Below are 12,060 nucleotides of genomic sequence, written 5' to 3'. Positions count from 1 at the left end.
GCATATGTGTGTATAGGTGAGCCTGTCAGGCTCTGCATTCACCCATCTGAACCAGAGGGGACTGAAAAGCACCAGTTCCTGTGAGTTGTCAGCATGAGACGGGAGTGGGCAGGCGATGCTAGGTTGAAACAGGACCCCATCACAGAGGTGGGCAGAATAAGGCAAGGGTCAGATGCCATGACAGCCTCACAAGTGGTGCCAAATCCCAGCAGGCTGAGCTCTGGGTGGCTGAGTTGAAGCCTGCAGATGAAACAGGAGCAAGGACCCACCTGGCACACGGGAATTCTGGATGACAGTTGTTTGCCAAGAGCTCAGCCTTAAAGCTCATCCAGGAGTCAAACTTCTTGAGGAAACCAGGCCTCTGATCATAAGTTTCAGGACACGGTAGAACCTAACACCTGTTAATCCTCATTCAATATTCATGACAGCTCAACCGAGAGCTTCTAAAAAATATACCTAGAGCCAGGAACAGTGGCTCATGCCTATAATCCCAGCATTTCGGGAGGCCAAGTTGGGTGGATCATCTGAGGTCAGGAGTTCGAGACTAGCCTGGCCAACATGGTAAAACCCTGTCTCTACTAAAAATAGAAAAATTAGCCAGGTGTAGTGGCAGGCCCCTGTAATCCCAGCTACTCAGGAGGTTGAGGCAGGAGAATCACTTGAACCTGGGAGGCAGAGGTTGCAGTGAGCCGAGATTGTGCCACTACACTCTAGCCTGGGCAACAGAGCGAGATTCGGTCTCAAAAAAAAAAAAGTGTGTGTGTGTGTGTGTGTACATATATATATATTTGAAGTCCCCATTCATTTCTCCATGCAGCAAGCTTGTCCTCAGCATGCACTTTGTGCCAGACTGTGCTGAGCACTGGGGTCACTATGGGAAAGAATATTATGACAATAAAACATGGTATGGGATGAGGCCCTAGGACAAGTCAAGGCCTGGTTTTAAGGGGCCAGTGAAGGGAGAACACCTGGCGAGGGCGGCCAGGAAGGCTTTCCAGAGAAAGTGGCTATGGAGTTCTGATGGAGTCTAGGCAGTCCAGACAGGGTAGACAGGGCAGCATGGGTGTGGCTGAGAACTGGGTAACGCTCCCTCTGGAAGTCCCTGAATAAAAGGAATCTGGTTTGCATGAGGACTTGACCAAGGGTATGGCAGGTCTCTGGAGTGGAAAACTAGGACGAGGCAGGGGTGATCCATTTTCTGAATTCCAGGAAATCAGGGAGGGAGTGGGGTCGAGTCCTGTAGGCTGTAAGTGTGGTGCTGGCAGGCCGAGGAACAGCCACAGCCAGGCTGTGGGGAGGAAGGCTGGGAGCTGCCAGCGGGCCTGGGGCTCAGCCTCAGTCAGAGGTGGGTCCTGCCGGGATGCCACTGGCATGGGCCACAAGGCTGTACTGCAGCCTCCCTTTCAAAGTCCAGAGCCCCTAAGGAGCTAGGATGGAGGCTTCACCGGTTGCCCCCACCAAAGCTGGCTCCCAAGGAATACTGCTACTCCTTTCAAAGGAGCTCAGCTCAGTTCTTACAGGAAAATCATCAGAGTAAGTACAGTACGGAGGACACCGAAATCGTCTCGTTTTCTAAGCAAGCCTTCCCCATCCAACTGGCCCCAAGCCTGCCTCCTCACACGTTCCCAACAGCACTAGGGTTTTCTCTACACACACACAAACACACACACACACAGAGGTTTCTTCACAGTGAGGAAACCTGTGGCCCAACACAAAACCTTTTTTGGCCCAACACAAAAGTAGCCCTCAGAGCTTGCTGCCATATGAGCTCCAATAGTCAGGGACCTGAAGATAACACAAGGCCACATTGAGGCTAAAGAATTGCGTGTGAAGGCCGGGCTCGATGGCTCACGGCTGTAATCCCAGCACTTTAGGAGGCCGAGGCGGGTGGATTATTTGAGGTCAGGAGTTCAAGACCAGCCTGTCCAACATGGTGAAACCCCGTCTCTACTAAATATACAAAAATTAGCTGGGTGTAGTGGCAGGCACCTGTAATCCCAGGTACTTGGGAGGCTAAGACACGAGAATCGCTTGAACCTGGGAGGCAGAGGTTGCAGTGAGCCAAAATCTAGCCACTGCACTCCAGCCTGGGCAATAGAGGAGACTCAGTCTCAAAAAAAAAAACAAACAAACAAACAAACTTTGCGTGTGGACACCCTCCTCCTCCTCCCACTCCTTCCTCTGACCCACACACCAGGTCCCATGACACACACGTTTCCACAGGCCAGGCGGACCGTGGTGCCACCTCTGAGAAGCAAAACAAGGTTTCCCTGAGGGCCTCCGAGACACCCGGGGGCAGATGTACAGGCCACTGGCTACCAGGGCTTGACCTCTGAAGAGATGTCTGGAAACAGGGCCTGGGAGTCAGCTGCCCCGGGGCTGGGGGGAGGATGGTCACAAGTCCCACATGAAGGACACCGCTTCCTCAGAGAGTATCAGAATGGAAAGAGATGCGGGTCCAGTTCCAAGAGGGGCTGGCCCATAGCTGTAAGGAGGAACCAGGGGCCTGTGGTGCCCGGAGTGATTCAATCAGGAGACAGTGAGGCCGGGTCGAAAGCTGGGAGGGCCGGCGCAGATGAGGGCTGCGGGGTGGCCGCTAGATCTGGCAGCTTCTGCTATGAGCCCAGAGTCAGCCCCTCAACATCTTCATTTGCAAGCCGGTCCCGAGTTAGAGCAGCGCCTCTGAGCTGCAGGCATTCCCAGCTCAGTCCAGTCCAGCTCTCCACTACCGAGAAAGAAGGCCCAGTGGGGGAGGGGCTCTGGGTCCCCATCCTGGGCTGGGGCAGCGAGGGCGGGGGCGCACCCGACTCCCCTGGACCTTCTTACAAGCAGGCTTCACTCGAGGCATAGCTCCTCCCTGCGGCAGGCACCTCCCCGTCTCCCGCGGCGTCCCCGTCCCCACCTCCTCCCGCCTCTCCTTCCTCCTCCCCGCTGCAGGGCCTCACAAAGCAGAGGCTACCGCAACCCCCGCAGTCCGCGGGCTCCGGCGCCCCTACTGCAGCAGCCCGGGGAGGGGAGAGGACAGCCCCGCGGCAGCGGAGAAAAGGCGCCCCTACGCCGCGAGGGGCTGGGAGTTGGGGGTGGTCTCTGGAATGGGAGTTTCCCCGCCCGGCCCAGGGGCAAAGGCGACCTGCTGAAACCGGATGGGCCGGCGGCGGAACTCCTACCCGAGAGTCCCACCCCGAAGATGCCCAGGCTCGGGAGGGCGTCTCCGCCCACAGAGCCCCGCCACCCGGGCTCTCGGCTTGGAAACAGCAGCCCCCTAGCCCCGCGCACTCGCACAGCCCCCAGCCTACAGGCTCGTCTCCGGCCCCGCCCCGGACTCTGGGTTCCGCCGCCCGTGCAGCCTGGCCCCGCGAGATCTCGGGACGCGGGATCTGGCCGGTGGGAAGCACAGTGCCCTGGCGAGGGTGGGCGAAAGAGGCCCCAGGATCTGCGCTCCGCCTACCCGCCTAGGGCCGCTAGAGGGCCTGACTGGGAGACCCTTTCCGGGAGCTGGGCAGAGGCCTCGCTGGAGCCCCCGGTGGCTGGACTGGGGAATGGCCGCGATGTTACTCCTCACACAATGGACCCCACCCATGATTCCTGCAGACGCCCCGCACGGCCTGGGCACCTTGTGCCATATTGGGGGAGCGGGGAGACGGTCTTTGTGGACAAGGGACAGGAGCCAGGTCGGACTGGAGCGACACTTTCGGGAGTCTGTGCCGCTGGGTGGATGGATGGCCTAGAGGAAGTGGGTGGGAATGTACTCGGGTTGACCCAGTTCTCAGCCAGAAGCCGGGAAATCCTTTTTAGTACCAGTCTCTGACCCTCTGCTTCCAATCTATCGCTAAGACCTGCCTGGTCTTTCTGCTAAATAGCAAATTTGCCCACTTTTCACTATCGCTATGGCTACCCCCTCTTCCTTCACACATCTCACAATTTGTAATTCAGTCGATGCATCACAGCATGGCACTCAGGTGTAAGAAATGCCGCGTCTTTATTTTGGTAAATCTCATTAAATACACTGGGAGCCCCCTCCTCTCGTTGCCAGGGTTGACAGGAAATCTGGTATTAGTCATTTTCCTGGAGCCTTATCCTGTCTTTGGGGCTTATCACAATTCCAGGAGGCTCAGGCCATCCTGAGAAGAATCACTATGGCTTTCCTGAGCCCAAGCCAGCAGGGGCTGGCAGCCCCGCTCCCTCTCCCTCTCCCTAGGGCTTGGCTTGGGGGCTCTCAAAGCCTGCCCAGGTTGTGGTATTTCTGCCCAGTTTGCCCAGGCATTCCTATAGCCTCCACATCTGAGCCCATCACCCCTCAGAGGCCCTGCAACGCAGCCCGCAGGCGCCTGGCCCTTTCTGCACACCTTCATTCCCGGAGGCAAGCCACTCCATCCGTCATCCATCAAAGCACCTGCACTTTCATTCGCTCTCCACCTTGGTCCATCAGTTCAACATCCTCTGCTGGGTGTGGTGGTGCATGCCTGTAGGCTTGATGAAGGCTGCCGTGAGCTCTGATCATTCTACTGTGCTCAAGAGCCCATCTCTTGAAGCGTGGGGAAGGGGGGAAAACCCTCTACGGAGTTGATTCTGGTTCTGGGTGGGCCAGGGCTCCACTATTTTACATTCCTACCCACAATGTAGGAGGGTTCCAATTTCTCCACATCCTCACCGACACTTGTGTCCATCTTTTTCATGTAGCAGTAATTTCTTTGGCTTGTTCCAGAATCTTACATTTTTTTTCTTACACACAAATTAGTATCTAAGAAATATGAGTAGACCTTTATTGTTGTGTGGATTAATGGGAATCCAGGAAATAGCTTGTTTTGGCAGGAGGATGGACTCAATTTGATGTCCAGGAGACTTCTGGACATGGTGGTCTGAGCCTGGGAAAGGGGTCTGAGCTGAAGGCGGAGATGCAGACCTCATTGAAATGTGAGCCTCACCAACCCACAGAAGGTAAAAAGGCTATGAGAGAGGGTGAGTTTACCTAGCAAGAGTGTAGAAAGTGAGAGACGGATGGGGTCAGGACAGAGTGCTGGGAAACACCCACATTCAGGGGACAGGCAGAGGAAGGAGCCCCCAAGTGGAGGCTGTCCTAAAGAAGCAGAGGAGTCAGAGGAAAACTAGAAAGGAATGTCACCTTGGGAAAGACATCAAGGATGAAGAGTCAACAGGGTTAGAGACCATAACGGCTTCCCTACAATACAGATTTAGAATCTGTTGAACGAAATGGGCAAAATGTCGTCACATATTGAAGTTTTGTGATGGGTACTATTATTTATTTATTTTGAGATGGAGTCTTACTCTGTCGGCCAGGCTGGAGTGGAGTAGTGAGAGCTCTGCTCCCTGCAACCTCCACTTCCTGGATTCAAGCGATTCTCCTGTCTCAGCCTCCCGAGTAGCTGGGACTACAGGCACACACTACCATGCCCAGCTAACTTTTGTATTTTTAGTAGAGACAGAGTTTCACCATGTTGGTCAGGCTGGTCTCAAACTCCTGACCTCATGATCCACCCACCTCAGCCTCCCAAAGTGCTGGGATTACAGGCAGAAGCCACCGCACCCGGCTATGGGTACTATCATTTAATTGTCATGTATGTTGGAATTTTTTTCATAGGCATGAAATTAGTTGTTTTTTTTTTTTTTTTGGTTTGTTTTTTGAGATGGAGTCTCACTCTGTTGCCAGGCTGGAGTGCAGTGGCGTGATCTCGGCTCACTGCAATCTCCACCTCCCAGGTTCAAGGGATTTTCCTGTCTCAGCCTCCCAAGTAGCTGGGACTACAGGTGCACACCACGATGCCCAGCTAAGTTTTTGTATTTTTAGTAGAGACGGGGTTTCACCATGTTGGCCAGGATGGTCTCAATCTCTTGACCTCGTGATCTGCCTGCCTCGGCCTCCCAAAGTGCTGGGATTACAGGCATGAGCCACTGTGTCCGGCCGAAATTAGTTTTTTTAAAGTAGCAATAAACAGATCACTGACCTTGGCAATTGCAGACTCTCTGGAGTAGAAAAAACAGAAGCCCGATTTCAGTGAAGGGGGATAAGAAAGGAGAGAAGTCAAGTGTGTTTTCATACCTGATGCATAATTTACTGACATCTCATTTAGCAACCACTGAGCACATATAACCCAAGTATCCCTGAGAAAACACAGTGTGTGTAACAGTCATTAATTACTTTCACAATCCCTTGGTGCCTCCCACATTGAGACCACTGTCAGCTAAGCCCAGCCAGCAGTGAGCAGTCCTTCCCCAAAAGGAGGAAAACTGCTTGCTAAGGAGCACCAGGCTTCACTCCTAAATTGTAGATACTCCATTGTGATTCTTCTGTCAGAGTCTGCCATGGGTTCAAATACCATCCCATCTGCTGCAGACACTTGAGCCACCTTGGGATTGGCTGGGCTATCAGGGCCATGTGGCAGAGTTGCTTGCCTTTCATTCTGGACCACCTGGAAATTTTCCTTTTCTCTGGGCCCCACTCCAACCCTGCAGCCTTATAGTTTACTCAGTAAGCTTATAAGGATCAGAAAAACACACCAATATATGTTGCCTGTAAAATACACAGAAGCCCAAGAAGTGTACTTATTAACAGTAAGAGGCAGAAAGCCCAGCAAGTTGTCTTTCACTTTGCAGGGTCTTTCCTGGCATGATCCAGATCACTGAACACCCAGGAACTTCACGTAGGTGGCAGGCCCCTATGTTCTCACGAGATTTACTTCCATTCTCAGGCACACTTGTATCTTATTGATGCATCTGAAGTACCCACTGCTTCTCCTTCTCCCAATCCTAGCAACGTAGTATAATCAATGTAGTGGACAAATATAATGGCCTGTGATATGGGAGGATGATCAAAATCCACATAGACAGAAAATCAGAGACTTGAGGAGTTTCAAGACAAGATGAGAAAGGTGTACTTCAAGACAAGATGAGAAAGGTGTACTGCTATCCCTGCCAAGAGAAAGAAAACCGCTAAGGGGACAGTCTACAGAGGACAAGAAAACATAATTCATCAGATAGTTTTACATCGTGGCAGAATAAAATTATAGTTTCCATAAAAAGACCACACCTGGAATAATAGCATCTGCAACTGAACTCACCCCCTGAGTAAGCTTACGGTAATGCCCTGTCATTCTCCGAGACCCGTGCCTGCTGCACAGACCAAATAGATGAGTTAAATGAAATGTGACAGAAACCACCGTTGCATCTTTCAAGTCTTTGATGGTGGCACAAGTTCCTGTGACTCCCCAGAGTTTATTATTGGTGTATTATTTTGGTAAGAAGGGGAAGATTGAGGGGTTTCCACTTCATCATTTTGCCATAATGATGCTTATTCCACAGGTCTGGAGGCTTATGTGTGAATTCTACCTGTAATTCCAATCATATCATGAAAGTAAAAAATAATCATCATAATTGCAGAATGGGTTCAGGGTCCCACTGCACTCGGGTCAAAACTCCAATTATTACCTGACCCACCTGAGCCTCTACACAGCAGCTTTCTGTGTCCTCAGGAATTAACATTAAATAGACTTAACATCCACTAATCCCTGAAAAATTTTCCTTTCACAGAGCACAATTCTCTGGCAAATGGCCCACGACCTTTTGCAGAAGGCTGAAGGAATGAGTTACAGTATGTATCTCTGGTGCTATTAAAGGGGCTTTTGTGAAGGGTACCGGCCTCTCTTTCATTCTAGGGACTTGGGGTGAGAGGTTGAGATTCTGTTTTTAGTGGGTCAAGTCAAGCTTCCACTTGCCAGCTCTGGAGGGTTCGTGTTTGTCTGTTTGTTGGTTGTTTTGTTTTGTTGTTTCTGTTTTAGAGATTGAGGAGGGCCAGGTGCAGTGGCTCATGCCTGTAATCCCAGCACTTTGGGAGTCCGAGGTGGGTGGATCATCTGAGGTCAGGAGTTTAAGACCAGCCTGGCCAACATGGTGAAACCCCGTCTCTACTAATAATACAAAAATTCACTGGGCGTAGTGGCACATGCCTGTAATCCCAGCTACTTGGGAGGCTGAGGCAGGAGAATCGCTGGAACCCAGGAGGTGGAGGTTGCAGTGAGCCGAGATCGCACCACTGCAATCCCATCTAAAAAACAAAGAGAGAGAGAGAGATTAAAGAGGACCTTAAGAGCTGCCCATCTGTTTGGTCTCCTGGGTCCTATTTGGCCCTTGATTAATCAGCCTTTGCTGAAGACATCTGTGGTCAGAACATGCTGATTGCCACCTGAGGTCTGATGTTCTGGGCGGTTGAGCGCTGTTCGCCCTCTGCTCCCCTGGGGTCCCATTATTTCCACTGAAATCATGGAGTCCATTTTCATGGCAGCATCTCCCACCAGTATGCCCACGCCACAGAGAGCAAGTGCTGCATCATGCTTCACTCATGTGTTTCTGGGTGCCTTGGTGAAGGGAGTCTTCCAGGCTGTACAGGAGGAAATTAGGCATGTGGAACTTAGCCAAGGAGAGGGAGTGGGTCACACGGGCAACAGTCACCTCAACATTCCTCCCTCCCTTTGTCTTTGAATTGCATCTTCTATATTAAAACAAGGAACTTCTGGCATCTCGATTTCAGTGAGCACAAGCCTTGATTGAATCCAGGAGTCAGTCAACCAGCTAAGCAAACAGAACCACTCCTAGCTGCTCACACTGGCACATTGAATCTAGAATCTCAGCTAAATGTACCTATATTAATCAATTCAGCCCAGTGAAAATCATATTCCTCCCTCCCTGGATTAGCACCCACAGAAAACATTCTCATATATGCTCTCCAGACTTTTGCTGATATAAGTTAGCAAAATCTTGCAATTGTTTTGATGTGTGTGCTGCGTCCTCCCAGATTTGACTCAGGAATTAGGCAGGCAAGGATCTAACCCATGATGGGGCTGGAGACAACGTGAGTGTGGCATGAAGAGAACTAGCCTCCCCTCAGGTGACATATGCCCACCATATTTTGCTCCAGAAGTGGAGTCTAGTTTTCACGCCTTGAATTTGCGCTGGCCTCATGACTAGCTTTAACCAGGAGAATGTATGATAAGTGACATGATGCAAGAAGCCCAGGCCTCAGATGCTTAGCTCCTGCCTCCATTCTCCCGGAATCCTGAGGTCACCATGCCATGAAGAAACTGGGAAGAAGGACCCTGTGGACAGAGAGGCCCAGCATCAGCCATCCCAACTATCCCAGCTGAGCCCAGCATCCAGTGATTGCAGTCATCTGAGCAAACCCAATTAAGTCACTACCTGTGGAGTGGCCTGTTACTCAGCAATAAATAACTAAAACACTGCAGGGTAACTTCAAGGCAAGGTCATTGCAACATCTTCAGGCAAGGCGGCAGGAGCCTCCGCAGGCAGAGGAGCAGGGACTGCTTCTGCCACTAGGAGGCGCTGTGGAGTAGGGGTTGTTGGGGCGGGGGCGGGGGGCCTCTAAATTGTCTGTATCTTCCCACATGACCACTATCTCATTCTCATCGAGGTCTGGGCCCTAAGTTTCACCTGAGACAGAGCAGTACTATGAATTCAGTCGATAAATTGACAATGTAATTTGGCAACAGTAGCCTCAAATTCATGTCTTAAGAAATCAGAAGGCCGGGCGCAGTGGCTCACACCTGTAATCCCAGCACTTTCAGAGGCCGAGGCAGGTGGATCACGAGGTCAAGAGATTGAGACCATCCTGGCCAATGTGGTGAAACCCCGTATCTACTAAATATACAAAAATTAGCTGGGTGTGGTGGTGCGTGCCTGTATTCCCAGCTACTTGGGAAGCTGAGGCAGAAGAATCTCTTGAACCCGGGAGGCGGAGGTCGCAGTGAGTTGAGATTATGCCACTGCACTCTAGCCTGGCAACAGAGTGAAAAAGAAGAAGTCAGAAAATGTGGCTCAGTGCACTCTCCTCTGCCTGGAGTTTCCCCTGCTGAGCTTGGGACCTCTGCTTACACCAAAAGTGGGTAAATGGAGACATGACATGGAAAAAAACAAAGGAAAAGAGCTGTCCATTTCTCAGCATGTGTCTTTTAAATACAAAGCCACTTTCTCATTCTTGCTGGAGCAGCCAGGTGGGTCAGTGTGAACTGGGTGCGCCCAGAGGGATGGGGCACTGGAGACCACGTGGTGGAGCTGAGCAGACTGAGAAAAGTCACACTGAGAAAACGGAAGAAAAACGGCAACAAGATGCACGAAGGATGGTGTGTCTCCGGGGCACCTGAAGGGATACTGCTGTGCGTGTGTCATGCTTCTGTCTAGGGGCCTAGAAGATTCCGTGGGGGTCATGCTACCCTTTGAAATAGGCCTCTAAGGATGAGGGGGGCTCAACAGGCAGAGATGGGAGAGGCCTGGCACCAGGTAGAGGAGACAGCATGGGCAAACAGGAAGGGGAGATGGTGATAACTGAGTGGGGCAGTAGAGGTAGCAGGAGTGGCAGGACAAAGGATTGGGAAACTTGAAGGGGTTGAGTGGCAAGGGCCATCTGTCCTGCCTCTAAGAACACTCACTGACCTGCTGTGTGCCTTATCCAGGGGGCTCCCATCACACAGCAGTTCGATCCTCCATCTCCCACTTCCACCCTCCTCACCGCCCCCCTCCCTGTGTTCCAGGGTCACCCTGCCTATTCCAACTGCTGCACCCCTGTTCCAGCTGTTCCTCACATCTGGAATGCCTCTTTCCTTCTTGTCATCCACCTCTAGCCCCTTCTTCCAGGAGTCTCCCCTGACACTTCAGCCCAGCCTGAACCCAAGGCACTGTGGCATAATGGAAAGGATCAGACTTTTTACAGTTGCGGAGAGGTAGGCTCAAATCCCAGCTCTGCTGTATGATTTCTTTTTTTTTTTTTTTTTTTTACGGAATCTCACTCTGTCGCCCAGGCTTTCACTCTGTCTTCCAGGCTGGAGTGCAGTGGCACGATCTTGGTTCACTGCAACCTCCACCTCCCAGGTTCAGCGATACTCCTGCCTCAGCCTCCCGAGTAGCCAGGACTACAGGCAAGCACCACCATGCCCAGCTAATTTTTGTATTTTTAGTAGAGACGGGGTTTCACCATATTGGCCAGGCTGGTCTTGAACTCGTGACCTCGTGATCCACCCACCTCGGCCTCCCAAATTGCTGAGATTACAGGTGTGAGCCACCACACCCAGCCTGCTGTATGATTTTTGAATCACTACCTTCTCTTATTAGTAACTATTAATAATATTTATTGGCTATGTATTTGCCAAGTACCATGGATTACCTCATTTAACTTTCACCACAACCTTATGAGGTAAGTACTGTTATCATTTCCACCTTACTACTGAGGAAACTGAAGCTCAGAGAAGGTAAGTAACTGACCCAAGGTCACACAGCTAGGGAGTGGCAGAGCTGGGATGCCCATCAGACCTGTCAGGCTCCAACGCCTCTGTTGCTAAACACCATAGCTCCCACTGGACAGCTTCCTTAGAATGGGCATTTATTAGGCACCCCCTGTGTGCTGGGCATTCTGCTAGGTGCGGTGATGCAGCAGGACACAGGCAGACAAGGGCATGCTCTCTCGGAGGCCACAGCTGGAGTGTCAGGAGGACAAGGAGCCCCGTGCTGCAGGGACTGGGGAAAAGTCCCTGCAAGCTGTGACTGCCCCCTGCAAGCTGTGGAGCACGGAGCTCACACATGTCAGTAACTTCTCCTTCCTCTACAGCCAGGAAACCTGGGTTCCCAATGGGCCAAGCTCTGTCATTGACCTGCTGGGTGGCCTTGAGCTGGTCACTTCACCTCTCTGAGCCCCAGTTTTCTTGTTCATAATGTGGGGCAGTAATAGCTACTCCGGAGGGAAGTCTGAAAATTAAATAAAATCATACATGGCAGTGCAGGGCACACAGTAGGCACTCAGGAGAAGGCTAATCCGCATCTCCCCCACTTGCATCCACATCTGGGACCCACACAATCCAACAGGCTCATTATCTCCCGAGACTTTAACAAGCACCAGGGTGAGAATAACAGGGTGATCCCTCCAATGGCCTCCAGGCGGCAGGAAAGCTCCACACAGGGCAGTGATGGGCCACTGGGGACAGCAACACTGGCTGGACCAACCTCTAGAACCCACCCCACCCCTAACTCACCCACCTCTGCCAC

This window comes from Theropithecus gelada, chromosome 14 (genome assembly GCF_003255815.1).
Source record: "Theropithecus gelada isolate Dixy chromosome 14, Tgel_1.0, whole genome shotgun sequence".
Taxonomy (NCBI): domain Eukaryota; kingdom Metazoa; phylum Chordata; class Mammalia; order Primates; family Cercopithecidae; genus Theropithecus; species Theropithecus gelada.
The sequence above is the reverse complement of the archived record's forward strand: the minus strand, read 5'-3'. Positions refer to the sequence as shown.